The sequence below is a fragment of the Engystomops pustulosus genome, chromosome 2 (genome assembly GCF_040894005.1).
Source record: "Engystomops pustulosus chromosome 2, aEngPut4.maternal, whole genome shotgun sequence".
NCBI lineage: Eukaryota > Metazoa > Chordata > Amphibia > Anura > Leptodactylidae > Engystomops > Engystomops pustulosus.
Window position 1 is genome coordinate 259,488,977 of NC_092412.1, and position 26,602 is coordinate 259,515,578.

A 26,602-nucleotide genomic window follows, 5' to 3' on the forward strand; every position below is an offset into this window, starting at 1 on the left:
ATCCAAATTATCTGCAGGTCACAACGAGAACCCGACCTAGAGAGGACCAGAGGTCCAGCAACCCGGAGAACGTGACAGGAAGGAGAGAGACAAAAACAGTATATAGTATATACAGTATGTAGTAATCTCCTGAGCTCCTCCTAGTGGTGGCTGTATATACAGTATATAGTAATCTCCTGAGCTCCCCCTAGTGGTGGCTGTATATACAGTATATAGTAATCTCCTGAGCTCCCCCTAGTGGTGGCTGTATATACAGTATGTAGTAATCTCCTGAGCTCCTCCTAGTGGTGGCTGTATATACAGTATGTAGTAATCTCCTGAGCTCCTCCTAGTGGTGGCTGTATATACAGTATGTTGTAATCTACTGAGCTCCTCCTAGTGGTGGCTGTATATACAGTATATAGTAATCTCCTGAGCTCCCCCTAGTGGTGGCTGTATATACAGTATGTAGTAATCTCCTGAGCTCCTCCTAGTGGTGGCTGTATATACAGTATATAGTAATCTCCTGAGCTCCCCCTAGTGGTGGCTGTATATACAGTATGTAGTAATCTCCTGAGCTCCCCATAGTGGTGGTATATATACAGTATGTAGTAATCTCCTGAGCTCCTCCTAGTGGTGGCTGTATATACAGTATGTAGTAATCTCCTGAGCTCCTCCTAGTGGTGGCTGTATATACAGTATGTAGTAATCTACTGAGCTCCTCCTAGTGGTGGCTGTATATACAGTATATAGTAATCTCCTGAGCTCCCCCTAGTGGTGGCTGTATATACAGTATGTAGTAATCTCCTGAGATCCTCCTAGTGGTGGTATATATACAGTATGTAGTAATCTCCTGAGCTCCCCATAGTGGTGGCTGTATATACAGTATGTAGTAATCTCCTGAGCTCCCCATAGTGGTGGCTGTATATACAATATGTAGTATTCTCCTGAGCTCCCCCTAGTGGTGGCTGTATATACAGTATGTAGCAATCTCCTGAGCTCCTCCTAGTGGTGGTGTATATACAGTATGTAGTAATCTCCTGAGCTCCTCCTAGTGGTGGCTGTATATACAGTGTGAAGTAATCTCCTGAGCTCCTCCTAGTGGTGGCTGTATATACAGTATGTAGTAATCTCCTGAGCTCCCCCTAGTGGTGGCTGTATATACAGTATTAAGTAATCTCCTGAGCTCCTCCTAGTGGTGGCTGTATATACAGTATGTAGTAATCTCCTGAGCTCCCCCTAGTGGTGGCTGTATATAAAGTATACAGTAGTAATCTCCTGAGCTCCCCCTAGTGGTGGCTGTATATACAGTATGTAGTAATCTCCTGAGCTCCTCCTAGTGGTGGATGTATATACAGTATGTAGTAATCTCCTTAGCTCCTCCTAGTGGTGGCTGTATATACAGTATGTAGTAATCTCCTGAGCCCCTCCTAGTGGTGGCTGTATATACAGCATATAGTATTCTCCTGAGCTCCTCCTTGTGGTGGCTGTATATACAGTATGTAGCAATCTCCTGAGCTCCTCCTAGTGGTGGTGTATATACAGTATGTAGCAATCTCCTGAGCTCCTCCTAGTGGTGGTGTATATACAGTATGTAGCAATCTCCTGTGCTCTCCCTAGTGGTGATGTGTATATACAGTATGTAGTAATCTCCTGAGCTCCCCCTAGTAGTGGCTGTATATACAGTATCTAGTAATCTCCTGTGCTCCCCCTAATGGTGGCTGTATATACATTATCTAGTAATCTCCTGTGCTCCCCCTAGTGGCGGCTGTATATACAGTATGTAGTGATCTCCTGAGCCCCTCCTAGTGGTGGCTGTATATACAGTATGTAGTATTCTCCTGAGCTCCCCCTAGTGGTGGCTGTATATACAGTATGTAGTAATCTACTGAGCTCCTCCTAGTGGTGGCTGTATATACAGTATATAGTAATCTCCTGAGCTCCCCCTAGTGGTGGCTGTATATACAGTATGTAGTAATCTCCTGAGATCCTCCTAGTGGTGGTATATATACAGTATGTAGTAATCTCCTGAGCTCCCCATAGTGGTGGCTGTATATACAGTATGTAGTAATCTCCTGAGCTCCCCATAGTGGTGGCTGTATATACAATATGTAGTATTCTCCTGAGCTCCCCCTAGTGGTGGCTGTATATACAGTATGTAGCAATCTCCTGAGCTCCTCCTAGTGGTGGTGTATATACAGTATGTAGTAATCTCCTGAGCTCCTCCTAGTGGTGGCTGTATATACAGTGTGAAGTAATCTCCTGAGCTCCTCCTAGTGGTGGCTGTATATACAGTATGTAGTAATCTCCTGAGCTCCCCCTAGTGGTGGCTGTATATACAGTATTAAGTAATCTCCTGAGCTCCTCCTAGTGGTGGCTGTATATACAGTATGTAGTAATCTCCTGAGCTCCCCCTAGTGGTGGCTGTATATAAAGTATACAGTAGTAATCTCCTGAGCTCCCCCTAGTGGTGGCTGTATATACAGTATGTAGTAATCTCCTGAGCTCCTCCTAGTGGTGGATGTATATACAGTATGTAGTAATCTCCTTAGCTCCTCCTAGTGGTGGCTGTATATACAGTATGTAGTAATCTCCTGAGCCCCTCCTAGTGGTGGCTGTATATACAGTATATAGTATTCTCCTGAGCTCCTCCTTGTGGTGGCTGTATATACAGTATGTAGCAATCTCCTGAGCTCCTCCTAGTGGTGGTGTATATACAGTATGTAGCAATCTCCTGAGCTCCTCCTAGTGGTGGTGTATATACAGTATGTAGCAATCTCCTGTGCTCTCCCTAGTGGTGATGTGTATATACAGTATGTAGTAATCTCCTGAGCTCCCCCTAGTAGTGGCTGTATATACAGTATCTAGTAATCTCCTGTGCTCCCCCTAATGGTGGCTGTATATACATTATCTAGTAATCTCCTGTGCTCCCCCTAGTGGCGGCTGTATATACAGTATGTAGTGATCTCCTGAGCCCCTCCTAGTGGTGGCTGTATATACAGTATGTAGTATTCTCCTGAGCTCCCCCTAGTGGTGGCTGTATATACAGTATGTAGTGTTCTTCTGAGTTCCTCCTAGTGGTGGCTATATATACAGTATGTAGTAATCTCCTGAGCTCCCCCTAGTGGTGGCTGTATATACAGTATGTAGCAATCTCCTGAGCTCCTCCTAGTGGTGGTGTATATACAGTATGTAGTAATCTCCTGAGCTCCTCCTAGTGGTGGCTGTATATACAGTGTGAAGTAATCTCCTGAGCTCCTCCTAGTGGTGGCTGTATATACAGTATGTAGTAATCTCCTGAGCCCCCCCTAGTGGTGGTTGTATATACAGTATGTAATAATCTCCTGAGCTCCTCCTAGTGCTGGCTGTATATACAGTATGTAGTAATCTCCTGAGCTCCTCCTAGTGGTGGCTGTATATACAGTATGTAGTAATCTCCTGAGCTCCTCCTAGTGGTGGCTGTATATACAGTATGTAGTAATCTCCTGAGCTCCCCTTAGTGGGGGCTGTATATACAGTATGTAGTAATCTCCTGAGCTCCTCCTAGTGGTGGCTGTATATACAGTATGTAGTAATCTCCTGAGCTCCCCTTAGTGGTGGCTGTATATACAGTATGTAGTAATCTCCTGAGCTCCTCCTAGTGGTGGCTGTATATACAGTATGTAGTAATCTCCTGAGCTCCCCCTAGTGGTGGCTGTATATACAGTATGTAGTAATCTCCTGAGCTCCTCCTAGTGGTGGCTGTATATACAGTATGTAGTAATCTCCTGAGCTCCTCCTAGTGGTGGCTGTATATACAGTATGTAGTAATCTCCTGAGCTCCCCCTAGTGGTGGCTGTATATACAGTATGTAGTAATCTCCTGAGCTCCCCCTAGTGGTGGCTGTATATACAGTATGTAGTAATCTCCTGAACTCCTCCTAGTGGTGGCTGTATATACAGTATGTAGTAATCTCCTGAGCTCCTCCTAGTGGTGCTGTATATACAGTATGTAGTAATCTCCTTAGCTCCTCCTAGTGGTGGCTGTATATACAGTATGTAGTAATCTCCTGAGCTCCTCCTAGTGGTGGCTGTATATACAGTATGTAGTAATCTCCTGAGCTCCTCCTAGTGGTGGCTGTATATATAGTGTGACGTAATACCCAAAGTCCCCCTTCCCCCTAGTGGTGGCAAACTGGCCTTACTTTCTCTTTAAATCTCCTATCCTAGGTCTGAGCTCCTATATTCTCTTGGACACATAATTACTGGAGGGATAATAATAATTATAATCTATGGCTAAATGTAGAGGACATTCCACAGGGAGAAGGCAATAATCATAGGAAGGATATGAATCAGACACATGACATGATACTAAACAATACCTGTTAAACTGCTTAGGTGCTGTGGTCAGTATTGCCCATGGCATCAGCAGGGTTAAACAGCTAGTTAAATGGTTGTATAGGATTCCAGATTCCTTCTATAAGCAGCGCCTGCCTTACAAGCCATGTACTTGTAATGTACATCTGACATTATTGCAGCTGAAGTTTTGTTGCAATGTATCAGTCTGGAGTTCAGGATACAATTGTATTAAAAAAAATGGGAAAGATCTGTGCTGCTCATCTGTTTATCTATAGACTGGATACAATAGTAACGAAACCTCAGCTGTGGGAATTGTTAGGTCTGTGCTGGTGCCCTCTCCCTGTATTGTTGGTAGCGGTAGTGATAATGATATCTATGGAATGTCGTCTGTAAAGTCCTGACACAAAGCAACGACTTAACCTGCGCTCTACTGGAGGCCACAATCCAGATACCGGTCACAGGCACCAGAGTCACACCCCAGAGGCCCGAATGTGCACAGCCCCCCTCCCATAGGCTCCCGACCCTCCTGTGCACAGCCCCCCTCCCATAGGCTCCCGACCCTCCTGTGCACAGCCCCCCTCCCATAGGCTCCCGACCCTCCTGTGCACAGCCCCCCTCCCATAGGCTCCCGACCCTCCTGTGCACAGCCCCCCTCCCATAGGCTCCCGACCCTCCTGTGCACAGCCCCCCTGCTATAGGCTCCCGACCCTCCTGTGCACAGCCCCCCTGCTATAGGCTCCCGACCCTCCTGTGCACAGCCCCCCTGCTATAGGCTCCCGACCCTCCTGTGCACAGCCCCCCTGCTATAGGCTCCCGACCCTCCTGTGCACAGCCCCCCTGCTATAGGCTCCCGACCCTCCTGTGCACAGCCCCCCTCCTATAGGCTCCCGACCCTCCTGTGCACAGCCCCCCTCCTATAGGCTCCCGACCCTCCTGTGCACAGCCCCCCTCCTATAGGCTCCCGACCCTCCTGTGCACAGCCCCCCTCCTATAGGCTCCCGACCCTCCTGTGCACAGCCCCCCTCCTATAGGCTCCCGACCCTCCTGTGCACAGCCCCCCTCCTATAGGCTCCCGACCCTCCTGTGCACAGTCCCCCTCCTATAGGCTCCCGACCCTCCTGTGCACAGTCCCCCTCCTATAGGCTCCCGACCCTCCTGTGCACAGCGCTCAGGTAATATCTGTAAACCAAAATAGACGGAATGACAAGGAGAGAGGACCCCGGGGTACATTCATGTGGTGCAGAGAAAATTGAGAAGCCTTATATACAGGTACAAGTGCTCAAGCTGCGGTGTAGCAGCTCAATGCACAGAGCACAGCAGTGTGAGGACGAGCTTCCAGGGTGTTTCTACTGTGCACCCCCCCTCAAGAGCTCCACTTGTTGTCAATTCACTGGAAAGTCCAGAGGCTAAGAACCAAAGCTCTGAGAGCACAGAGCACAGCAGTGTGAGGTCTGATTACAAATCTCTCCAGGGACAGTACATAACACTGGCTGCAGAGAGCACAGAGCACAGCAGTGTGAGGTCTGATTACAAATCTCTCCAGGGACAGTACATAACACTGGCTGCAGAGAGCACAGAGCACAGCAGTGTGAGGTCTGATTACAAATCTCTCCAGGGACAGTACATAACACTGGCTGCAGAGAGCACAGAGCACAGCAGTGTGAGGTATGATTACACATCTCTCCAGGGACAATACATAACACTGGCTGAAGAGAGCACAGAGCACAGCAGTGTGAGGTCTGATTACACATCTCTCCAGGGACAATACATAACACTGGCTGCAGAGAGCACAGAGCACAGCAGTGTGAGGTCTGATTACACATCTCTCCAGGGATAACACCTAACACTGACTGCAGAGAGCACAGAGCACAGCAGTGTGAGGTCTGATTACACATCTCTCCAGGGATAACACCTAACACTGACTGCAGAGAGCACAGAGCACAGCAGTGTGAGGTATGATAACACATCTCTCCAGGGACAATATATAACACTGGCTGCAGAGAGCTCAGAGCACAGCAGTGTGAGGTCTGATTACACATCTCTCCAGGGACAATACATAACACTGGCAGCAGAGAGCACAGAGCACAGCAGTGTGAGGTCTGATTACACATCTCTCCAGGGACAATACATAACACTGGCTGCAGAGAGCACAGAGCACAGCAGTGTGAGGTCTGATTACACATCTCTCCAGGGACAATACATAACACTGGCTGCAGAGAGCACAGAGCACAGCAGTGTGAGTTCTGATTACACATCTCTCCAGGGACAATAAATAACACTGGCTGCAGAGAGCACAGAGCACAGCAGTGTGAGGTCTGATTACACATCTCTCCAGGGACAGTACATAACACTGGCTGCAGAAAGCACAGAGCACAGCAGTGTGAGGTCTGATTACACATCTCTCCAGGGACAATACATAACACTGGCTGCAGAGAGCACAGAGCACAGCAGTGTGAGGTCTGATTACATCTCTCCAGGCACAATACATGACACTGGCTGCAGAGAGCACAGAGCACAGCAGTGTGAGGTCTGATTACACATCTCTCCAGGGACAGTACATAACACTGGCTGCAGAGAGCACAGAGCACAGCAGTGTGAGGTCTGATTACACATCTCTCCAGGGACAGTACATAACACTGGCTGCAGAGAGCACAGAGCACAGCAGTGTGAGGTCTGGTTACACATCTCTCCAGGGACAATACATAACACTGTCTGCAGAGAGCACAGAGCACAGCAGTGTGAGGTCTGGTTACACATCTCTCCAGGGACAGTACATAACACTGTCTGCAGAGAGCACAGAGCACAGCAGTGTGAGGTCTGATTACACATCTCTCCAGGGACAGTACATAACACTGGCTGCAGAGAGCACAGAGCTCAGCAGTGTGAGGTATGATTACACATCTCTCCAGGGACAGTACATAACACTGGCTGCAGAGAGCACAGAGCACAGCAGTGTGAGGTCTGATTACACATCTCTCCAGGGACAGTACATAACACTGGCTGCAGAGAGCACAGAGCACAGCAGTGTGAGGTCTGATTACACATCTCTCCAGGGACAGTACATAACACTGGCTGCAGAGAGCACAGAGCACAGCAGTGTGAGAACCTCAGTGCACATGGAGAAGCGCCATAATTATACATACATCACAGTTCTGCTGCTACTAACATACACAGAGGTCTGATTACACATCTCTCCAGGAACAATGCATAACACTGGCTGCTCTCTGTGTGCTCATACCTGATGATTGATCCCTCGACTATTCAATTCACTGACAGCAAACAAACATCTGAAAACCTCAGAGAGTTCCAGAACTTTCCTGATGCAGGTGAAGTATCTCCCGGCCGCTCTCATGTATAAACCATCTGAAGACCGTGGGAGATTCCTGACAACCGTCCTGTACTGACTACTAGGAGACGCCTCAGACCCCACAGCCTGACCACAGGGGGCGCTCTCAGGTCTATCATCTCCATAGACAGATAAGGGATCGGCACATTCTGGAGATCCCACAACCTGCGGAGCAGGTGTCACCGGCCCCAGAGCCGGCCGGGCGCACCCTCACTATCCCCGGGGCTGGACGTGTCACCTGCTGGGGTCTGACCTCCATACAGCACAAGGTGCAGGACCCTCCACTTACCTGGGGTCAGCGGGGTGCCCTCTGTGATCCGAACCCTCAGTCCCAGGTGTTATGATTAGACTTCCTAGTGCACAGGATACAAGAGGCAGAACTGCCAAACCTGAGAGCACACCCACACAGCGAGCACAGGTGACTCTTAAAGAGACAGAGCAGCAGCAGAGGCCAGACATAGAGCCTCATATTATACTGCGCAGGATTTATGTCTCACTTTACACAGGAAAGAACAAGAAACCTGCAAGTGTACATATATGTATACAGTGTCTGCGCCAGTTTTGTGTCCGACAAGACAGAAAACATGTGTAGCTAAAGCTGTTGCTACTGCTTAGTCTGAGATTTATTACTGTCGTGCGACACAATGCTGCAAACTACAATAGTGCCCCACCCAATGTACAAGTATATAACTACTATAATACTGCCCCCTATGTACAAGAATATAACTACTATAATACTGCCCCCTATGTACAGGAATATAACTACTATAATACTGCTCCCTATGTACAGGAATATAACTACTATAATACTTCTCCCTATGTACAAGAATATCACTACTATAATACTGCCCCCTATGTACAGGAATATATCTACTATAATACTGCTCCCTATGTACAGGAATATAACTACTATAATACTTCTCCCTATGTACAAGAATATCACTACTATAATACTGCCCCCTATGTACAGGAATATAACTACTATAATACTGTCCCCTATGTACAGGAATATAACTACTATAATACTGCCCCCTATGTACAAGAATATAACTACTATAATACTGCCCCCTATGTACAAGAATATAACTACTATAATACTGCCCCCTATGTACAGGAATATAACTACTATAATACTGCTCCCTATGTACAGGAATATAACTACTATAATACTGCCCCCTATGTACAAGAATATAACTACTATAATACTGCCCCCTATGTACAAGAATATAACTACTATAATACTGTCCCCTATGTACAGGAATATAACTACTATAATACTGCCCCCTATGTACAGGAATATAACTACTATAATACTGCCCCCTATGTACAGGAATATAACTACTATAATACTGCCCCCTATGTACAAGAATATAACTACTATAATACTGCCCCCTATGTACAAGAATATAACTACTATAATACTGTCCCCTATGTACAGGAATATAACTACTATAATACTGCCCCCTATGTACAGGAATATAACTACTATAATACTGCCCCCTATGTACAGGAATATAACTACTATAATACTGCCCCCTATGTACAGGAATATTGTAAATTGTATGGAGTCAGAAGATGACAAGTGGCTGACAACTGCAGACAATAGAAAACAGGTTCGCCTTGAATGTACAGTGTATATTTGCTTGTTTGGAGGGAGGCCCTGTGATCCATGTAGCTATGAAACAAAAATCATCAACAAAGATCTGACAAAACAGCGGCTGTCATGGCAGAAAGTTCTGAAAGGGGATGTCACACCTCCCGCAGCGCTGTGGTCCTGGAAATCCAAAGAGATCAATCATCTGGTCCTGATCACCAGCATAGCTACAGAAATACAGTAACATGATACAAATGAGCCTGCCTGCACCACCACTAGGGGGAGCTCATTGCACTGAATACGCAATCCATACAGAGTAGAAGAGTGTGAACACAGACCAAGACCAGGCACAGAAGTCACATGACAAAGAATGTATAATGGCCTCATTATATATACAACTATTGTATAATGTCCCTGTCCTGTCCCCCAAGTGTCAGCGTGTCCCTGTCCTGTCCCCCCAAGTGTCAGCGTGTCCCTGTCCTGTCCCCCCAAGTGTCAGCATGTCCCTGTCCTGTCCCCCCAAGTGTCAGCGTGTCCCTGTCCTGTCCCCCAAGTGTCAGCGTGTCCCTGTCCTGCACCCCAAGTGTCAGCGTGTCCCTGTCCTGCACCCCAAGTGTCAGCATGTCCCAGTCCTGTCCCCCAAGTGTCAGCGTGTCCCTGTCCTGTCCCCCAAGTGTCAGCGTGTCCCTGTCCTGTCCCCCAAGTGTCAGCGTGTCCCTATCCTGTCCCCCAAGTGTCAGCGTGTCCCTGTCCTGTCCCCCCAAGTGTCAGCGTGTTCCTGTCCTGTCCCCCCAAGTGTCAGCATGTCCCTGTCCTGTCCCCCCAAGTGTCAGCGTGTCCCTGTCCTGTCCCCCAAGTGTCAGCGTGTCCCTGTCCTGTCCCCCAAGTGTCAGCGAGTCCCTGTCCTGTCCCCCCAAGTGTCAGCGTGTCCCTGTCCTGTCCCCCAAGTGTCAGCGTGTCCCTGTCCTGTCCTCCCCAAGTGTCAGCGTGTCCCTGTCCTGTCCCCCCAAGTGTCAGCGTGTCCCTGTCCTGTCCCCCAAGTGTCAGCGTGTCCCTGTCCTGTCCCCCCAAGTGTCAGCGTGTCCCTGTCCTGTCCCCCCAAGTGTCAGCGTGTCCCTGTCCTGTCCCCACAAGTGTCAGCGTATCCCTGTCCTGTCCCCCAAGTGTCAGCGTGTCCCTGTCCTGTCCCCCAAGTGTCAGCGTGTCCCTGTTCTGTCCCCCAAGTGTCAGCGTGTCCCTGTCCTGTCCCCCAAGTGTCAGCGTGTCCCTGTCCTGTCCCACAAGTGTCAGCGTGTCGATGTTCTGTCCCCCAAGTGTCAGCGTGTCCCCTGTCCCACAAGTGTCAGCGTGTCCCCGTCCTGTCCCCCCAAGTGTCAGCGTGTCCCTGTCCTGTCCCCCCAAGTGTCAGCGTGTCCCCATACTGTCCCCCAAGTGTCAGCGTGTCCCTGTCCTGTCCCCCAAGTGTCAGCGTGTCCCTGTTCTGTCCCCCAAGTGTCAGCGTGTCCCCATACTGTCCCCCAAGTGTCAGCGTGTCCCTGTCCTGTCCCCCAAGTGTCAGTGTGTCCCTGTTCTGTCCCCCAAGTGTCAGCGTGTCCCTGTCCTGTCCCCCAAGTGTCAACGTGTCGATGTTCTGTCCCCCAAGTGTCAGCGTGTCCCTGTCCTGTCCCCCAAGTGTCAGCGTGTCCCTGTTCTGTCCCCCAAGTGTCAGCGTGTCCCTGTCCCCCAAGTGTCAGTGTGTCCCCTGTCACCCAAGTGTCAGCGTGTCCCCTGTCCCCCAAGTGTCAGCGTATCCCCGTCCTGTCCCCCAAGTGTCAGCGTGTCCCTGTCCTGTCTCCCAAGTGTCAGCGTGTCCCTGTCCTGTCCCCCAAGTGTCAGCGTGTCCCTGTCCTGTCCCCCCCAAGTGTCAGTGTGTCCCTGTCCTGTCCCCCAAGTGTCAGCGTGTCCCTGTCCCCCCCAAGTGTCAGTGTGTCCCTGTCCTGTCCCCCAAGTGTCAGCGTGTCCCTGTCCTGTACCCCCAAGTGTCAGCGTGTCCCTGTCCTGTCCCCCCCAAGTGTCAGTGTGTCCCTGTCCTATCCCCCAAGTGTCAGCGTGTCCCTGTCCTGTCCCCCCCAAGTGTCAGCGTGTCCTGTCCTGAACCCCAAGTGTCAGCGTGTCCCTGTCCTGAACCCCAAGTGTCAGGGTGTCCCTGTCCTGTCCCCCCAAGTGTCAGCGTGTCCCTGTCCAGTCCCCCCAAGTGTCAGCGTGTCCCTGTCCGGTGTCAGTCTTGCAGATGTGATGTGTGGGTGCAGGGCTCGGCAGGGTGACGTCCCCAGGTTCCAGGGTCACACATTGTCCTTGTTTGTTCTGTGCTGATGACCTGTAGTAACCCTCTCCTCCTGGCCAGGGATGATGCCCTCTGCCCAGCACTGAAGGGCAAAGTTTCTAGTTGTATGTTAGTCATAGAATATAGTGTTATATGGAGAGATAATCCCGGGGCCTCATCTCCATCATCCTAAGACACGTCAGAGGACGCAGGACGAGGTGCTATACCAGCAGCCTAGAGGTTACAGGGTCTATGTGTGAGATGTAGTATTATAGTATTATAATAGCGCCCCCTTGTGTACAGCCTGGTCATGTACCGGGCAGTCATCCTAGAGGTTACAGGGTCTATGTCTGAGATGTAGTATTATAGTATTATAATAGCGCCCCCTTGTGTACAGCCCTGGCCATGTACCGGGCAGTCATCCTAGAGGTTACAGGGTCTATGTGTGAGATGTAGTATTATAGTATTATAATAGCGCCCCCTTGTGTACAGCCTGGTCATGTATCGGGCAGTCATCCTAGAGGTTACAGGGTCTATGTGTGAGATGTAGTATTATAGTATTATAATAGCGCCCCCTTGTGTACAGCCTGGTCATGTACCGGGGAGTCATCCTAGAGGTTACAGGGTCTATGTGTGAGATGTAGTATTATAGTATTATAATAGCGCCCCCTTGTGTACAGCCCTGGTCATGTACCGGGCAGTCATCCTAGAGGTTACAGGGTCTATGTGTGAGATGTAGTATTATAGTATTATAATAGCGCCCCCTTGTGTACAGCCCTGGTCATGTACCGGGAGTCATCCTAGAGGTTACAGGGTGTTATGTGTGAGATGTAGTATTATAATAGCGCCCCCTTGTGTACAGCCTGGTCATGTACCGGGGAGTCATCCTAGAGGTTACAGGGTCTATGTGTGAGATGTAGTATTATAGTATTATAATAGCGCCCCCTTGTGTACAGCCCTGGTCATGTACCGGGGAGTCATCCTAGAGGTTACAGGGTCTATGTGTGAGATGCAGTATTATAGTATTATAATAGCGCCCCCTTGTGTACAGCCTGGTCATGTACCGGGAGTCATCCTAGAGGTTACAGGGTGTTATGTGTGAGATGTAGTATTATAGTATTATAATAGCGCCCCCTTGTGTACAGCCCTGGTCATGTACCGGGAGTCATCCTAGAGGTTACAGGGTGTTATGTGTGAGATGTAGTATTATAGTATTATAATAGCGCCCCCTTGTGTACAGCCCTGGTCATGTACCGGGCAGTCATCCTAGAGGTTACAGGGTCTATGTGTGAGATGTAGTATTATAGTATTATAATAGCGCCCCCTTGTGTACAGCCTGGTCATGTACCGGGGAGTCATCCTAGAGGTTACAGGGTCTATGTGTGAGATGTAGTATTATAGTATTATAATAGCGCACCCTTGTGTACAGCCCTGGTCATGTACTGGGGAGTCATCCTAGAGGTTACACGGTGTTATGTGTGAGATGTAGTATTATAGTATTATAATAGCGCCCCCTTGTGTACAGCCTGGTCATGTACCGGGGAGTCATCCTAGAGGTTACAGGGTGTTATGTGTGAGATGTAGTATTATAGTATTATAATAGCTCCCCCTTGTGTACAGCCTGGTCATGTACCGGGCAGTCATCCTAGAGGTTACAGGGTCTATGTCTGAGATGTAGTATTATAGTATTATAATAGCGCCCCCTTGTGTACAGCCTGGTCATGTACCGGGGAGTCATCCTAGAGGTTACAGGGTGTTATGTGTGAGATGTAGTATTATAGTATTATAATAGCTCCCCCTTGTGTACAGCCTGGTCATGTACCGGGCAGTCATCCTAGAGGTTACAGGGTCTATGTCTGAGATGTAGTATTATAGTATTATAATAGCGCCCCCTTGTGTACAGCCCTGGCCATGTACCGGGCAGTCATCCTAGAGGTTACAGGGTCTATGTGTGAGATGTAGTATTATAGTATTATAATAGCGCCCCCTTGTGTACAGCCTGGTCATGTACCGGGCAGTCATCCTAGAGGTTACAGGGTCTATGTGTGAGATGTAGTATTATAGTATTATAATAGCGCCCCCTTGTGTACAGCCTGGTCATGTACCGGGGAGTCATCCTAGAGGTTACAGGGTGTTATGTGTGAGATGTAGTATTATAATAGCGCCCCCTTGTGTACAGCCTGGTCATGTACCGGGGAGTCATCCTAGAGGTTACAGGGTCTATGTGTGAGATGTAGTATTATAGTATTATAATAGCGCCCCCTTGTGTACAGCCCTGGTCATGTACCGGGGAGTCATCCTAGAGGTTACAGGGTCTATGTGTGAGATGTAGTATTATAGTATTATAATAGCGCCCCCTTGTGTACAGCCTGGTCATGTACCGGGGAGTCATCCTAGAGGTTACAGGGTGTTATGTGTGAGATGTAGTATTATAGTATTATAATAGCGCCCCCTTGTGTACAGCCCTGGTCATGTACCGGGGAGTCATCCTAGAGGTTACAGGGTCTATGTGTGAGATGTAGTATTATAGTATTATAATAGCGCCTCCTTGTGTACAGCCTGGTCATGTACCGGGCAGTCATCCTAGAGGTTACAGGGTGTTATGTGTGAGATGTAGTATTATAGTATTATAATAGCGCCCCCTTGTGTACAGCCTGGTCATGTACCGGGGAGTCATCCTAGAGGTTACAGGGTCTATGTGTGAGATGTAGTATTATAGTATTATAATAGCGCCCCCTTGTGTACAGCCCTGGTCATGTACCGGGGAGTCATCCTAGAGGTTACAGGGTCTATGTGTGAGATGTAGTATTATAGTATTATAATAGCGCCCCCTTGTGTACAGCCCTGGTCATGTACCGGGGAGTCATCCTAGAGGTTACAGGGTGTTATGTGTGAGATGTAGTATTATAGTATTATAATAGCGCCCCCTTGTGTACAGCCCTGGTCATGTACCGGGGAGTCATCCTAGAGGTTACAGGGTCTATGTGTGAGATGTAGTATTATAGTATTATAATAGCGCCCCCTTGTGTACAGCCCTGGTCATGTACCGGGGAGTCATCCTAGAGGTTACAGGGTGTTATGTGTGAGATGTAGTATTATAGTATTATAATAGCGCCCCCTTGTGTACAGCCTGGTCATGTACCGGGGAGTCATCCTAGAGGTTACAGGGTGTTATGTGTGAGATGTAGTATTATAGTATTATAATAGCGCCCCCTTGTGTACAGCCTGGTCATGTACCGGGAGTCATCCTAGAGGTTACAGGGTGTTATGTGTGAGATGTAGTATTATAGTATTATAATAGCGCCCCCTTGTGTACAGCCTGGTCATGTACCGGGGAGTCATCCTAGAGGTTACAGGGTCTATGTGTGAGATGTAGTATTATAGTATTATAATAGCGCCCCCTTGTGTACAGCCCTGGTCATGTACCGGGGAGTCATCCTAGAGGTTACAGGGTCTATGTGTGAGATGTAGTATTATAGTATTATAATAGCGCCCCCTTGTGTACAGCCTGGTCATGTACCGGGAGTCATCCTAGAGGTTACAGGGTGTTATGTGTGAGATGTAGTATTATAGTATTATAATAGCGCCCCCTTGTGTACAGCCTGGTCATGTACCGGGGAGTCATCCTAGAGGTTACAGGGTGTTATGTGTGAGATGTAGTATTATAGTATTATAATAGCGCCCCCTTGTGTACAGCCCTGGTCATGTACCGGGCAGTCATCCTAGAGGTTACAGGGTCTATGTGTGACATGTAGTATTATAGTATTATAATAGCGCCCCCTTGTGTACAGCCCTGGCCATGTACCGGGGAGTCATCGTAGAGGTTACAGGGTGTTATGTGTGAGATGTAGTATTATAGTATTATAATAGCGCCCCCTTGTGTACAGCCTGGTCATGTACCGGGGAGTCATCCTAGAGGTTACAGGGTGTATGTGTGAGATGTAGTGTTATAGTATTATAATAGCGCCCCCTTGTGTACAGCCCTGGTCATGTACCGGGGAGTCATCCTAGAGGTTACAGGGTCTATGTGTGAGATGTAGTATTATAGTATTATAATAGCGCCCCCTTGTGTACAGTCCTGGTCATGTACCGGGGAGTCATCCTAGAGGTTACAGGGTCTATGTGTGAGATGTAGTATTATAGTATTATAATAGCGCCCCCTTGTGTACAGCCTGGTCATGTACCGGGGAGTCATCCTAGAGGTTACAGGGTCTATGTGTGAGATGTAGTATTATAGTATTATAATAGCGCCCCCTTGTGTACAGCCCTGGTCATGTACCGGGCAGTCATCCTAGAGGTTACAGGGTCTATGTGTGAGATGTAGTATTATAGTATTATAATAGCGCCCCCTTGTGTACAGCCTGGTCATGTACCGGGGAGTCATCCTAGAGGTTACAGGGTCTATGTGTGAGATGTAGTATTATAGTATTATAATAGCGCCCCCTTGTGTACAGCCTGGTCATGTACCGGGGAGTCATCCTAGAGGTTATAGGGTGTTATGTGTGAGATGTAGTATTATAGTATTATAATAGCGCCCCCTTGTGTACAGCCCTGGTCATGTACCGGGCAGTCATCCTAGAGGTTACAGGGTGTTATGTGTGAGATGTAGTATTATAATAGCGCCCCCTTGTGTACAGCCTGGTCATGTACCGGGCAGTCATCCTAGAGGTTACAGGGTCTATGTGTGAGATGTAGTATTATAGTATTATAATAGCGCCCCCTTGTGTACAGCCCTGGTCATGTACCGGGAGTCATCCTAGAGGTTACAGGGTCTATGTGTGAGATGTAGTATTATAGTATTATAATAGCGCCCCCTTGTGTACAGCCCTGGTCATGTACCGGGAGTCATCCTAGAGGTTACAGGGTCTATGTGTGAGATGTAGTATTATAGTATTATAATAGCTCCCCCTTGTGTACAGCCCTGGTCATGTACCGGGGAGTCATCCTAGAGGTTACAGGGTGTTATGTGTGAGATGTAGTATTATAGTATTATAATAGCGCCCCCTTGTGTACAGCCTGGTCATGTACCGGGCAGTCATCCTAGAGGTTACAGGGTGTTATGTGTGAGATGTAGTATTATAGTATTATAATAGCGCCCCCTTGTGTACAGCCTGGTCATGTACCGGGCAGTCATCCTAGAGGTTACAGGGTGTTATGTGTGAGATGTAGTATTATAGTATTATAATAGCGCCCCCTTGTGTACAGCCCTGGTCATGTACCGGGGAGTCATCCTAGAGGTTACAGGGTGTTATGTGTGAGATGTAGTATTATAGTATTATAATAGCGCCCCCTTGTGTACAGCCTGGTCATGTACCGGGGAGTCATCCTAGAGGTTACAGGGTCTATGTGTGAGATGTAGTATTATAGTATTATAATAGCGCCCCCTTGTGTACAGCCCTGGTCATGTACCGGGGAGTCATCCTAGAGGTTACAGGGTCTATGTGTGAGATGTAGTATTATAGTATTATAATAGCGCCCCCTTGTGTACAGTCCTGGTCATGTACCGGGCAGTCATCCTAGAGGTTACAGGGTGTTATGTGTGAGATGTAGTATTATAGTATTATAATAGCGCCCCCTTGTGTACAGCCTGGTCATGTACCGGGGAGTCATCCTAGAGGTTACAGGGTCTATGTGTGAGATGTAGTATTATAGTATTATAATAGCGCCCCCTTGTGTACAGCCCTGGTCATGTACCGGGGAGTCATCCTAGAGGTTACAGGGTCTATGTGTGAGATGTAGTATTATAGTATTATAATAGCGCCCCCTTGTGTACAGCCTGGTCATGTACCGGGCAGTCATCCTAGAGGTTACAGGGTGTTATGTGTGAGATATAGTATTATAGTATTATAATAGTGCCCCCTTGTGTACAGCCCTGGCCATGTACCGGGGAGTCATCCTAGAGGTTACAGGGTGTTATGTGTGAGATGTAGTATTATAGTATTATAATAGCGCCCCCTTGTGTACAGCCCTGGTCATGTACCGGGGAGTCATCCTAGAGGTTACAGGGTCTATGTGTGAGATGTAGTATTATAGTATTATAATAGCGCCCCCTTGTGTACAGCCTGGTCATGTACCGGGAGTCATCCTAGAGGTTACAGGGTCTATGTGTGAGATGTAGTATTATAGTATTATAATAGCGCCCCCTTGTGTACAGCCTGGTCATGTACCGGGGAGTCATCCTAGAGGTTACAGGGTCTATGTGTGAGATGTAGTATTATAGTATTATAATAGCGCCCCCTTGTGTACAGCCCTGGTCATGTACCGGGGAGTCATCCTAGAGGTTACAGGGTCTATGTGTGAGATGTAGTATTATAGTATTATAATAGCGCCCCCTTGTGTACAGCCTGGTCATGTACCGGGGAGTCATCCTAGAGGTTACAGGGTGTTATGTGTGAGATGTAGTATTATAGTATTATAATAGCGCCCCCTTGTGTACAGCCCTGGTCATGTACCGGGCAGTCATCCTAGAGGTTACAGGGTCTATGTGTGAGATGTAGTATTATAGTATTATAATAGCGCCCCCTTGTGTACAGCCCTGGCCATGTACCGGGGAGTCATCGTAGAGGTTACAGGGTGTTATGTGTGAGATGTAGTATTATAGTATTATAATAGCGCCCCCTTGTGTACAGCCCTGGTCATGTACCGGGGAGTCATCCTAGAGGTTACAGGGTCTATGTGTGAGATGTAGTATTATAGTATTATAATAGCGCCCCCTTGTGTACAGCCTGGTCATGTACCGGGGAGTCATCCTAGAGGTTACAGGGTGTTATGTGTGAGATGTAGTATTATAGTATTATAATAGCGCCCCCTTGTGTACAGCCCTGGTCATGTACCGGGGAGTCATCCTAGAGGTTACAGGGTGTTATGTGTGAGATGTAGTATTATAGTATTATAATAGCTCCCCCTTGTGTACAGCCCTGGTCATGTACCGGGGAGTCATCCTAGAGGTTACAGGGTGTTATGTGTGACATGTAGTATTATAGTATTATAATAGCGCCCCCTTGTGTACAGCCCTGGTCATGTACCGGGGAGTCATCCTAGAGGTTACAGGGTGTTATGTGTGACATGTAGTATTATAGTATTATAATAGCGCCCCCTTGTGTACAGCCCTGGTCATGTACCGGGGAGTCATCCTAGAGGTTACAGGGTCTATGTGTGAGATGTAGTATTATAGTATTATAATAGCGCCCCCTTGTGTACAGCCTGGTCATGTACCGGGCAGTCATCCTAGAGGTTACAGGGTGTTATGTGTGAGATGTAGTATTATAGTATTATAATAGCGCCCCCTTGTGTACAGCCTGGTCATGTACCGGGCAGTCATCCTAGAGGTTACAGGGTGTATGTGTGAGATGTAGTATTATAGTATTATAATAGCGCCCCCTTGTGTACAGCCCTGGCCATGTACCGGGGAGTCATCGTAGAGGTTACAGGGTGTTATGTGTGAGATGTAGTATTATAGTATTATAATAGCGCCCCCTTGTGTACAGCCCTGGTCATGTACCGGGGAGTCATCCTAGAGGTTACAGGGTGTTATGTGTGAGATGTAGTATTATAGTATTATAATAGCGCCCCCTTGTGTACAGCCCTGGTCATGTACCGGGGAGTCATCCTAGAGGTTACAGGGTGTATGTGTGAGATGTAGTATTATAGTATTATAATAGCGCCCCCTTGTGTACAGCCCTGGTCATGTACCGGGCAGTCATCCTAGAGGTTACAGGGTGTTATGTGTGAGATGTAGTATTATAGTATTATAATAGCGCCCCCTTGTGTACAGCCTGGTCATGTACCGGGGAGTCATCCTAGAGGTTACAGGGTCTATGTGTGAGATGTAGTATTATAGTATTATAATAGCGCCCCCTTGTGTACAGCCTGGTCATGTACCGGGAGTCATCCTAGAGGTTACAGGGTGTTATGTGTGAGATGTAGTATTATAGTATTATAATAGCGCCCCCTTGTGTACAGCCCTGGTCATGTACCGGGGAGTCATCCTAGAGGTTACAGGGTCTATGTGTGAGATGTAGTATTATAGTATTATAATAGCGCCCCCTTGTGTACAGCCTGGTCATGTACCGGGCAGTCATCCTAGAGGTTACAGGGTCTATGTGTGAGATGTAGTATTATAGTATTATAATAGCGCCCCCTTGTGTACAGCCCTGGTCATGTACCGGGCAGTCATCCTAGAGGTTACAGGGTGTTATGTGTGAGATGTAGTATTATAGTATTATAATAGCGCCCCCTTGTGTACAGCCTGGTCATGTACCGGGCAGTCATCCTAGAGGTTACAGGGTCTATGTGTGAGATGTAGTATTATAGTATTATAATAGCGCCCCCTTGTGTACAGCCTGGTCATGTACCGGGGAGTCATCCTAGAGGTTACAGGGTGTATGTGTGAGATGTAGTATTATAGTATTATAATAGCGCCCCCTTGTGTACAGCCCTGGTCATGTACCGGGAGTCATCCTAGAGGTTACAGGGTGTATGTGTGAGATGTAGTATTATAGTATTATAATAGCGCCCCCTTGTGTACAGCCCTGGTCATGTACCGGGAGTCATCCTAGAGGTTACAGGGTCTATGTGTGAGATGTAGTATTATAGTATTATAATAGCGCCCCCTTGTGTACAGCCCTGGTCATGTACCGGGGAGTCATCCTAGAGGTTACAGGGTGTTATGTGTGAGATGTAGTATTATAGTATTATAATAGCGCCCCCTTGTGTACAGCCTGGTCATGTACCGGGCAGTCATCCTAGAGGTTACAGGGTCTATGTGTGAGATGTAGTATTATAGTATTATAATAGCGCCCCCTTGTGTACAGCCCTGGTCATGTACCGGGCAGTCATCCTAGAGGTTACAGGGTCTATGTGTGAGATGTAGTATTATAGTATTATAATAGCGCCCCCTTGTGTACAGCCCTGGTCATGTACCGGGGAGTCATCCTAGAGGTTACAGGGTGTTATGTGTGAGATGTAGTATTATAGTATTATAATAGCGCACCCTTGTGTACAGCCTGGTCATGTACCGGGCAGTCATCCTAGAGGTTACAGGGTCTATGTGTGAGATGTAGTATTATAGTATTATAATAGCGCCCCCTTGTGTACAGCCTGGTCATGTACCGGGGAGTCATCCTAGAGGTTACAGGGTCTATGTGTGAGATGTAGTATTATAGTATTATAATAGCGCCCCCTTGTGTACAGCCCTGGTCATGTACCGGGCAGTCATCCTAGAGGTTACAGGGTGTTATGTGTGAGATGTAGTATTATAGTATTATAATAGCGCCCCCTTGTGTACAGCCTGGTCATGTACCGGGGAGTCATCCTAGAGGTTACAGGGTGTATGTGTGAGATGTAGTATTATAGTATTATAATAGCGCCCCCTTGTGTACAGCCCTGGTCATGTACCGGGGAGTCATCCTAGAGGTTACAGGGTGTATGTGTGAGATGTAGTATTATAGTATTATAATAGCGCCCCCTTGTGTACAGTCCTGGTCATGTACCGGGGAGTCATCCTAGAGGTTACAGGGTGTTATGTGTGAGATGTAGTATTATAGTATTATAATAGCGCCCCCTTGTGTACAGCCTGGTCATGTACCGGGCAGTCATCCTAGAGGTTACAGGGTGTTATGTGTGAGATATAGTATTATAGTATTATAATAGCGCCCCCTTGTGTACAGCCTGGTCATGTACCGGGGAGTCATCCTAGAGGTTACAGGGTCTATGTGTGAGATGTAGTATTATAGTATTATAATAGCTCCTCCTTGTGTACAGCCTGGTCATGTACCGGGCAGTCATCCTAGAGGTTACAGGGTCTATGTGTGAGATGTAGTATTATAGTATTATAATAGCTCCCCCTTGTGTACAGCCTGGTCATGTACCGGGGAGTCATCCTAGAGGTTACAGGGTCTATGTGTGAGATGTAGTATTATAGTATTATAATAGCGCCCCCTTGTGTACAGCCCTGGTCATGTACCGGGGAGTCATCCTAGAGGTTACAGGGTCTATGTGTGAGATGTAGTATTATAGTATTATAATAGCGCCCCCTTGTGTACAGCCTGGTCATGTACCGGGGAGTCATCCTAGAGGTTACAGGGTCTATGTGTGAGATGTAGTATTATAGTATTATAATAGCGCCCCCTTGTGTACAGCCCTGGTCATGTACCGGGGAGTCATCCTAGAGGTTACAGGGTGTATGTGTGAGATGTAGTATTATAGTATTATAATAGCGCCCCCTTGTGTACAGCCTGGTCATGTACCGGGGAGTCATCCTAGAGGTTACAGGGTGTTATGTGTGAGATGTAGTATTATAGTATTATAATAGTGCCCCCTTGTGTACAGCCCTGGTCATGTACCGGGCAGTCATCCTAGAGGTTACAGGGTGTTATGTGTGAGATGTAGTATTATAGTATTATAATAGCGCCCCCTTGTGTACAGCCCTGGTCATGTACCGGGCAGTCATCCTAGAGGTTACAGGGTCTATGTGTGAGATGTAGTATTATAGTATTATAATAGCGCCCCCTTGTGTACAGCCTGGTCATGTACCGGGGAGTCATCCTAGAGGTTACAGGGTCTATGTGTGAGATGTAGTATTATAGTATTATAATAGCGCCCCCTTGTGTACAGCCCTGGTCATGTACCGGGCAGTCATCCTAGAGGTTACAGGGTCTATGTGTGAGATGTAGTATTATAGTATTATAATAGCGCCCCCTTGTGTACAGCCTGGTCATGTACCGGGAGTCATCCTAGAGGTTACAGGGTGTTATGTGTGAGATGTAGTATTATAGTATTATAATAGCGCCCCCTTGTGTACAGCCCTGGTCATGTACCGGGGAGTCATCCTAGAGGTTACAGGGTCTATGTGTGAGATGTAGTATTATAGTATTATAATAGTGCCCCCTTGTGTACAGCCCTGGTCATGTACCGGGGAGTCATCCTAGAGGTTACAGGGTCTATGTGTGAGATGTAGTATTATAGTATTATAATAGCGCCCCCTTGTGTACAGCCTGGTCATGTACCGGGGAGTCATCCTAGAGGTTACAGGGTCTATGTGTGAGATGTAGTATTATAGTATTATAATAGCGCCCCCTTGTGTACAGCCCTGGTCATGTACCGGGGAGTCATCCTAGAGGTTACAGGGTGTATGTGTGAGATGTAGTATTATAGTATTATAATAGCGCCCCCTTGTGTACAGCCCTGGTCATGTACCGGGCAGTCATCCTAGAGGTTACAGGGTGTTATGTGTGAGATGTAGTATTATAGTATTATAATAGCGCCCCCTTGTGTACAGCCCTGGTCATGTACCGGGCAGTCATCCTAGAGGTTACAGGGTCTATGTGTGAGATGTAGTATTATAGTATTATAATAGCGCCCCCTTGTGTACAGCCTGGTCATGTACCGGGAGTCATCCTAGAGGTTACAGGGTGTTATGTGTGAGATGTAGTATTATAGTATTATAATAGCGCCCCCTTGTGTACAGCCCTGGTCATGTACCGGGGAGTCATCCTAGAGGTTACAGGGTCTATGTGTGAGATGTAGTATTATAGTATTATAATAGCGCCCCCTTGTGTACAGCCCTGGTCATGTACCGGGGAGTCATCCTAGAGGTTACAGGGTCTATGTGTGACATCTAGTATTATAGTATTATAATAGCGCCCCCTTGTGTACAGCCTGGTCATGTACCGGGCAGTCATCCTAGAGGTTACAGGGTCTATGTGTGAGATGTAGTATTATAGTATTATAATAGCGCCCCCTTGTGTACAGCCCTGGTCATGTACCGGGGAGTCATCCTAGAGGTTACAGGGTGTTATGTGTGAGATGTAGTATTATAGTATTATAATAGCGCCCCCTTGTGTACAGCCTGGTCATGTACCGGGGAGTCATCCTAGAGGTTACAGGGTGTTATGTGTGAGATGTAGTATTATAATAGCGCCCCCTTGTGTACAGCCCTGGTCATGTACCGGGGAGTCATCCTAGAGGTTACAGGGTCTATGTGTGAGATGTAGTATTATAGTATTATAATAGCGCACCCTTGTGTACAGCCTGGTCATGTACCGGGCAGTCATCCTAGAGGTTACAGGGTCTATGTGTGAGATGTAGTATTATAGTATTATAATAGCGCCCCCTTGTGTACAGCCCTGGTCATGTACCGGGAGTCATCCTAGAGGTTACAGGGTCTATGTGTGAGATGTAGTATTATAGTATTATAATAGCGCCCCCTTGTGTACAGCCCTGGCCATGTACCGGGGAGTCATCCTAGAGGTTACAGGGTGTTATGTGTGAGATGTAGTATTATAGTATTATAATAGCGCCCCCTTGTGTACAGCCCTGGTCATGTACCGGGCAGTCATCCTAGAGGTTACAGGGTGTTATGTGTGAGATGTAGTATTATAGTATTATAATAGCGCCCCCTTGTGTACAGCCCTGGTCATGTACCGGGCAGTCATCCTAGAGGTTACAGGGTCTATGTGTGACATCTAGTATTATAGTATTATAATAGCGCCCCCTTGTGTACAGCCCTGGTCATGTACCGGGGAGTCATCCTAGAGGTTACAGGGTGTTATGTGTGAGATGTAGTATTATAGTATTATAATAGCGCCCCCTTGTGTACAGCCTGGTCATGTACCGGGGAGTCATCCTAGAGGTTACAGGGTCTATGTGTGAGATGTAGTATTATAGTATTATAATAGCGCCCCCTTGTGTACAGCCTGGTCATGTACCGGGCAGTCATCCTAGAGGTTACAGGGTCTATGTGTGAGATGTAGTATTATAGTATTATAATAGCGCCCCCTTGTGTACAGCCTGGTCATGTACCGGGGAGTCATCCTAGAGGTTACAGGGTCTATGTGTGAGATGTAGTATTATAGTATTATAATAGCGCCCCCTTGTGTACAGCCTGGTCATGTACCAGGGAGTCATCCTAGAGGTTACAGGGTCTATGTGTGAGATGTAGTATTATAGTATTATAATAGCGCCCCCTTGTGTACAGCCCTGGTCATGTACCGGGGAGTCATCCTAGAGGTTACAGGGTGTTATGTGTGAGATGTAGTATTATAGTATTATAATAGCGCCCCCTTGTGTACAGCCTGGTCATGTACCGGGGAGTCATCCTAGAGGTTACAGGGTGTTATGTGTGAGATGTAGTATTATAGTATTATAATAGCGCCCCCTTGTGTACAGTCTGGTCATGTACCGGGAGTCATCCTAGAGGTTACAGGGTCTTTGTGTGAGATGTAGTATTATAGTATTATAATAGCGCCCCCTTGTGTACAGCCTGGTCATGTACCGGGGAGTCATCCTAGAGGTTACAGGGTCTATGTGTGAGATGTAGTATTATAGTATTATAATAGCGCCCCCTTGTGTACAGCCCTGGTCATGTACCGGGCAGTCATCCTAGAGGTTACAGGGTGTTATGTGTGAGATGTAGTATTATAGTATTATAATAGCGCCCCCTTGTGTACAGCCCTGGTCATGTACCGGGCAGTCATCCTAGAGGTTACAGGGTCTATGTGTGAGATGTAGTATTATAGTATTATAATAGCGCCCCCTTGTGTACAGCCCTGGTCATGTACCGGGCAGTCATCCTAGAGGTTACAGGGTCTATGTGTGAGATGTAGTATTATAGTATTATAATAGCGCCCCCTTGTGTACAGCCTGGTCATGTACCGGGGAGTCATCCTAGAGGTTACAGGGTCTATGTGTGAGATGTAGTATTATAGTATTATAATAGCGCCCCCTTGTGTACAGCCCTGGTCATGTACGCGGGGAGTCATCCTAGAGGTTCAGGGTGTTATGTGTGAGATGTAGTATTATAGTATTATAATAGCGCCCCCTTGTGTACAGCCCTGGTCATGTACCGGGGAGTCATCCTAGAGGTTACAGGGTCTATGTGTGAGATGTAGTATTATAGTATTATAATAGCGCCTCCTTGTGTACAGCCCTGGTCATGTACCGGGCAGTCATCCTAGAGGTTACAGGGTGTTATGTGTGAGATGTAGTATTATAGTATTATAATAGCGCCCCCTTGTGTACAGCCCTGGTCATGTACCGGGGAGTCATCCTAGAGGTTACAGGGTCTATGTGTGAGATGTAGTATTATAGTATTATAATAGCGCCTCCTTGTGTACAGCCTGGTCATGTACCGGGGAGTCATCCTAGAGGTTACAGGGTGTTATGTGTGAGATGTAGTATTATAGTATTATAATAGCGCCCCCTTGTGTACAGCCCTGGTCATGTACCGGGGAGTCATCCTAGAGGTTACAGGGTCTATGTGTGAGATGTAGTATTATAGTATTATAATAGCGCCCCCTTGTGTACAGCCCTGGTCATGTACCGGGGAGTCATCCTAGAGGTTACAGGGTCTATGTGTGAGATGTAGTATTATAGTATTATAATAGCGCCCCCTTGTGTACAGCCTGGTCATGTACCGGGGAGTCATCCTAGAGGTTACAGGGTGTTATGTGTGAGATGTAGTATTATAGTATTATAATAGCGCCCCCTTGTGTACAGCCCTGGTCATGTACCGGGCAGTCATCCTAGAGGTTACAGGGTCTATGTGTGAGATGTAGTATTATAGTATTATAATAGCGCCCCCTTGTGTACAGCCCTGGTCATGTACCGGGCAGTCATCCTAGAGGTTACAGGGTCTATGTGTGAGATGTAGTATTATAGTATTATAATAGCGCCCCCTTGTGTACAGCCTGGTCATGTACCAGGGAGTCATCCTAGAGGTTACAGGGTCTATGTGTGAGATGTAGTATTATAGTATTATAATAGCGCCCCCTTGTGTACAGCCTGGTCATGTACTGGGGAGTCATCCTAGAGGTTACAGGGTCTATGTGTGAGATGTAGTATTATAGTATTATAATAGCGCCCCCTTGTGTACAGCCTGGTCATGTACCGGGCAGTCATCCTAGAGGTTACAGGGTGTATGTGTGAGATGTAGTATTATAGTATTATAATAGCGCCCCCTTGTGTACAGCCCTGGTCATGTACCGGGAGTCATCCTAGAGGTTACAGGGTCTATGTGTGAGATGTAGTATTATAGTATTATAATA

General features: G+C 47.3%; 1 protein-coding gene across 6 annotated transcripts in view; it reads right to left on the bottom strand.

Moving 5' to 3' along the window:
* The window catches only part of GRAMD1C (GRAM domain containing 1C), a 145,865-nt gene that overhangs the window by 15,539 nt on the left and 103,724 nt on the right, over nt 1–26,602 (bottom strand). The window lies entirely within an intron of this gene.